The sequence below is a fragment of the Nyctereutes procyonoides genome, unplaced genomic scaffold (assembly GCF_905146905.1).
Source record: "Nyctereutes procyonoides isolate TBG_1078 unplaced genomic scaffold, NYPRO_anot_genome, whole genome shotgun sequence".
Lineage (NCBI taxonomy): Eukaryota > Metazoa > Chordata > Mammalia > Carnivora > Canidae > Nyctereutes > Nyctereutes procyonoides.
Window position 1 is genome coordinate 128,463 of NW_026575003.1, and position 6,000 is coordinate 134,462.

The window sequence follows — 6,000 nt, forward strand, 5'->3', positions numbered from 1 at the left end:
GCCCCAACCCCACTCCCCCGTGGGCTTGTCTGCAATCCCAGGTCAGGTGGCTCTTGTCCTCATCAAAGGCGCTGGGGCTTTCAAGTCAGCGAATGAGGCCTAGGTGACAGCAGGTGCACAGCTTTCCTTTGGGGCTGCAACCCCCGGAGAGGGAGGCCCCGGGACACTTGGCTGAGAGCCCGGAGGCACCCAGAGCGGCCTTGCCGGTGCCCCAGGCCCTGCCATGACCTGGAGTTTCTGTCCCCCTTTCCATTTGGAACCTCAATTACAGTTCTACAGCAGCCCTCTCTTCAGGAAGGACTGCCCCCACCTGCTGAACAAGAGGAGAGTGGGCAAGAAGGCGGCCCAAAGGCAAGATGAAGACAAGGCGGAAGAGTTAGGAAGCCCAGCAGAGGTGGAGCCCGCCAGCAGGCCACCAGAGGAACTCCTGGCCCCCAGAGAGCACCAGCGGGAGCAGCAGCGGGAACAGCAGCGGGAGCCGGCAGGTGGCCCGGAGCAAGACCTTCCCACCACCCAGGTCAGGAGCGAGTCCGCCCCTCCCGCCATCCTCGGGCAGCAGCCAGGCACCCTCTGACCCTGGTGCTCCCCGTGGCCGAGCTGCTACCTCTGTGCCACTCATGTTTGCCCATTGTGGCTGCAGGGCCTGTTGCCCCCATGCCCCCCATACCTCCTTCCCCGGGCCCGTTCCCCTACTGCCCGGTGTGCCACTGTTTCCTGGGATACCTGCCACCTATGGCTGGGCGCCCAGACTGCCCCTACAGCTCTCCCTACCGCAGCTAGAGGGCTCGGACCGCGGGCGGGGCAATAAACTGGACGGTGACCGGGCAGTTGTCTGCTGAAGCCAGGTGCTCCCGGCCTCTGGCACGTTTCTTGCCAAGCAGCCGGGTGGCCAGAGCTCTGACTGCTGCCCTGGGTGAGAGGATGGATCGCAGTCCACCGCTGGCATGTGTGGGGCCCTGCATGCTCACTTAGGTACCCGAGGTCCCGCCTCTGTTCCAACAGAGGTGTGTGGAGGCGCTGGGCGGGCCCAAGAACCGGGCATCAGGGCCCAGGGCTAACCAGGGCCTTGTGCTCCTGCCCAGCAGGCCCATTTCCCTGTCGAGTGGGGGCCTGGGTCCCACAGGGCCTTCGCGTTCCCCACACCAGGATGTCAGGTCTCCATGGAGCGGAGGGCTCACAGGTGCCCTCCGGTCCCCAGCACCAAGATGCGGGTGGGGACAGTGTCCCCCAGAACCCTCAAGCGTTGCAGTGCAGGGGTGCTCGCTGGTACCCAGACGGTAGCACCTACATTTGACTTTTGCCCCAGCAACTGGACCTGGGAATCCCTCTCTCAAAACAGTTATAATCATACATTTAATTTTTTTAACGATTTTATTTATTTATTCTTGAGATACACTGAGAAAGAGGAGGCAGAGACACAGGCAGAGGGAGAAGCAGGCTACCTGCAGGGAGCCCGAAGTTGGACTCGATCCCAGGACACCGAGATCACTCCCCAAGCCAAATGCAGGCACCCAACCACTGAGCCTCCCAGGTGTCCTATTCCTCTGTTCCTTGCTAAGTTTCTGAGGCTCTTTTTTTTCCCAGTAGCAATAGGTTTTTATTGTATTTTCCCGGGGTGAGGAGAGGAGGGAAAAGGGTCAGCATGTGTGTTATAAGACACTAGCAGGTGGGAAAGGAAGTGCCCGCCCAGCAACATCACCCAGCAAATAAAGTCTCCCCAGAGCTGGAGGGTCTCCAGCCCCGTAGGGCCCAGGGTCCTGCAGTTCAGAGCTGAGGGGAAGGAAGCAGGCTCAGAGCAGGGAGCTACAGCTTTCCAGATGCACCCCACCCTGACCACCCCAAGAAATTAGAGATTTCACACAAAGCTTTGGTTTGTGGCAGTCCACAGGGAGTTACATGCGCCTGTCACCTGTTAAAGGGCCTTGCGGCCACGTTGACAGAAGCTTCTAGCACCTGCATAAAAGTTCCTGTGTGACCTGAGTATACCTTCAGCTCCCCTTTCTGGGTCTTCCGCACCTCCTGTGTACATGCAAGTCTCCCTTCGTTGCTTCTTCCCCTCTACCGTCAGACTGGAGACTAAAGCAGGTTCGCTCCATGCAATACAAGTGTATTAGTATGAGTCACACCCAGCAATGGTCTCCACCCAGGAGATGGGGAAGGAGGGAGGAAGTGTTCTTGCTTCTTCAGAGTGTGGGGCTTTTCTTGGCAGGGGGGATAGAAGAGGGGTAAGGAAGAACCAAGATTTAAGGACCCAAGACCTGGCCCAAAAAGGGAAAGCCATGCATGAAGTCCTACAAAACCCAGACAAATGGGGTCACGAGAGGGGGCTGCAACAGGGGAGACAGGGACCCAGGGGCAGACATGCACCCCGCAATGCGTTCCAGGGTATGTACCCCGTTTGAACACAAGTGAAGTAGGTTTGTGGCGATCTGGCCGCACGGTGAGGAAAACCTCCTTTTATCCTTTCGCTACCATGACCCTAATCCCTGCTGCAGCAGGACAGGACTCTGGCTCTGGGCGCCGCAAAGGAGCCGTGTCTTATGGTCTCTCTGGAAGCCAGGAAAAGCCCAAAATTGCAAAAGTTAAGACAATCAGCCTTTGCTTCCTACCCCCATCCCCGGGCAGCTCGACCTAGGTCCAGGGTTACTATCCATAACCTATCCTCACCAACTCATGTTTAAAACACACGTGCACACAGCCGCGCACACACACGGGCACACACACGCCCTGTTGTGCGGGGTCGGCCCGGCCCAACCCAGCAAAGCATGGGTCTGGTATGTAAAGTGAGGCCCGTGCCCCGGGCCTGGATCAGGAATCCCGGGTTACATGTCTGGACAACCCTCGACTCATCCCGGCCTCCCCCGGCACCTGTCTGCCGGTGGGGCCTCTCCTAACCCTGCTTCCTGTTCCAGCTCTTCCTGTTCAGACCAATTTCCCATCCTCCAGTGGGGGGAGGTCACGTCATGGCGCAACTGACTTAAGACCTGGCGTCTCCCGTGGAACACTGCAGGTCGAGGGGTTCAAGAGAACACTACAGCAGAAAAGCCAGCTCAATCGGCAAAAACGAGGTCATTGAGTAGGCTACGCACTCCACATACTCGTTCTCCCTGCTGAGAAAGCACAAAGCATTCCTGCCCTGCAGACCTGGAGCTGCTGCCAACTCATCCCTGGGGTTGCCCGTGTCCCTGAGAGCCCAGTGCAGGATCGAGGGCCTTTGATCAACATACACAAGACACAGAAGCAGAATATCTCTATTACACCAAAAGAGACAGCACGAGATCCGTCATTCGCACACAGCTAGTGCAGCTGGCATCCTGGGGAACGTGGGGCCCAAGTTGGGGTTGTGCAAGGGAGCAAAGACAGAAAATCCTCTAGGCCAGGATGGCGTGGCAGTGAGCTTAGGAGCAGGAGCTCTGTGGCTCTTCCCCCCTCAAGCCCCGTGGCGGTCGTCACAACCCACTGCTAGGGACAGCCCTCAGCGCCCCATCCCACGAGGGGGTTATGACACAAGATGGGGAAGGAGCCTGCGCTGCTGCCCCCGTGAGGCTCCCTCCCCACAGAGGACAGAGGTCCGTGGGGTGGGCCCACCAATCCGATTTCGGGCCTCATCTCTACACTCTGGCAGGGGAAGAATTATTCTTACATGTCCTTCCCTGAAAGGAAAACCACTTCCTGATCCAGGCCACTCTCAAAAGCCAGACACCTGGGGCTGGAGATTCAGATAAAGCCCACGGGCGGGGAGGTGCAAGGAGTTTTCTCCAGAACCCTCCCAAGCGTCTGCACAGAGCTTGGTTGGTGTTGCTTTGCCTCAACTCGTCCCCCTACCCGGCTGAGAGAGAAGGGGGTGATGCCAGGGGACCCTGGCCAGAGCTACACGGCAGAGCCAGCTGCCCCTGCCCACCCTGTCCCTAGTTCTCCAGTCTGCCTACTAGTGCTTCCTCCTCCAAACTTCCCGATTAGCATGGATTTGCCCGCCCCGCTGGGCCTCAGCACTGGGCCTGTGGGAGCCGCAGACCCATGGGTCTCCTATTCTTGGTCCTCCAGAAAGGTGGTTGGCCTTCCCGTGAGCCGGTGGCCTGCTGGACCTTCAGGGGTGTGAGGCCACCATGTGGACGACGCTCGGGCAAAGTGGCATGTCTCCGGCTAGGGGGCAGCTTGCATTCCCTGGCCTGGTGGCCAAGCTCGCGGCCCTGACCGCCAATGGTGGCTGCAGGCACCAGAGAAATCCGAGGCCAGATGCTGAGGTTCCTCACTTGGTCCATTCCCGGTGCTTCAGCTACATCAACGGCGGAGGTCGACCACAGCCCCGGCAGGCTGGAGCACTAAAGGGGCTTGGCCTGTGGGGATCGACGCCGGCTGGGGCTCGGGCTCTCGCTGGGGTGGGGGGGACAGCCGCGGGGTTTGGAGAGAACCTTCAGGAGGAAGGCCTCTGCGGGGAAGTGTGCACCAGCAGGTAAGTGTCAGGCCCCGCCAGCGTCTCGTCCATACCTCCGGCTCAAGGAGGTCAGTGGCGTGGTGACAGGTGCAGGGATGTACCCCAGGCAACCACCTTCGGCCCATCACAGGTCCTCAGAAATGATCGGGGGGCCATGTTGCTGGGATGGACCTCACTGCCAGGTCCCCGGAAGGGCCGTGCCCACTGTGCTTCAGCTTCCAAGCCTCCGGGCAAAGGAGCCTCCTCCTCCCCAGGGTGGTCCTGGCAAAAAGGCCAAGCTGCTCTTCAGGAGCCCCAGGCTCCTCTGTGACCTCCGCTGCACGGGGGCACAGCGAGGGAAGTGGGAGCCCCGGACCTCCATCAGGAGGGTCCTCGCGGGGTTCGACCCAAGTCTAGGCCAGAGGCAGCCCTGGCCTCCCAGGACCCCCTGTGGATGGGCACGGGGAGGCCGGAGTCCACTTTTAGGTCTCTGGCCCTGGGCGGGACTAGGTGACTTTCCCAGTTTTGACACGACAGCAGGGTCCAAGCCCAGCGGGGGTGGGGCTAAGGTTGAGCTCAGGTACCAAGGATGGTACGTCCACCAGACGAGCCAGACTAGCCCCGGGTCTGTCCTGGTGGCATTGCCCACTCCTGCTGGTCACAGTCCCACAGCTAGTGGGGTTGGAGCCTTCCCGGGAAACCTAGCAGAGCCCCAAAATGTACTCGCACAGACCAAAGTCAGGAAGGAGAGAAGCTCCCAATAGAATCCAATAGAACCAGGAGGCAACCCCACCCTGTGTGAGGGACCCAGCTCAGTCCTCTTCCAAATTGCTCTGGTGCAGCCCTAAGCCCCGGCGCCACTGGATGTACTGTGAAGGCCCCTTGGAAGAGGGGAGGTTGACCGAGGCCATGCGGGTCATCAGCCCTAATCCTGCAGCGCTAGCATCTCCAGGAGAAGCGGAGGACACGTGGACATCTGCCTCCCCGCCCCACCTGCGCACAGAGGCAAGGCACCGGGAGAGACCCAGCGACACGATGGCTTTCTCTGAGCCGGGATGAGAGCCTTGCCCACCCCAAAACCGGGATGTCCAATGCCTGGTTCTTGGACTTGGAGCCTCCAGACCTGCGAGAACATGAGGGACTGTGGGGACAAGGCCGGCTTCCCACACAGCAGAGCCCGAGTGGCCCAGAGACCAGGAGGGGAACCCATGCCTCACCCAGCACCAGGAGACCCTGGGGCCGGAAAACAACTGTGCCCATCTGTCCCCGACGTCACACAGCGGATGTTCCCTGGCCGAGGTGGAAGGAGCACGGTCCTCGACCCTGGGAGCCCTCCTGTGAGTTTTCAAAGAGCTAGAAGTCAAGCAGCCACTCCCACATGCTTGAGCGCGTGTGTCCCGGCTGCCAGGACAAGTCATGGGTTCTCTCCCAGATCTGAAGCCCGGGAGTCGAAGGGTACGGTGCCAGCAGGCTCCTGACCTCTCGGTTCCTTCCGCAGGTGGCCACGCTCTTGCCGCCTCTGCACACGGTCCTCCCGCATGTGTGCATGCACGCCCCAGGTGCTGTCGCCTTCCCCACGTCCCCAC

The 6,000-nt window shown here is 60.2% G+C and overlaps 1 protein-coding gene across 1 annotated transcript in view; it reads left to right on the forward strand.

Annotated features, from left to right (window-relative positions):
* The window catches only part of TMEM185A (transmembrane protein 185A), a 39,457-nt gene extending 38,091 nt beyond the window's left edge, over positions 1–1,366 (forward strand). Inside the window, exon 8 of the transcript XR_008665528.1 lies at positions 272–1,366. The gene's annotated coding sequence lies outside the window, so the exon portion shown is untranslated. The remainder of the gene's footprint in view (positions 1–271) is intronic.
* Positions 1,367–6,000: the final 4,634 nt, after the last annotated feature.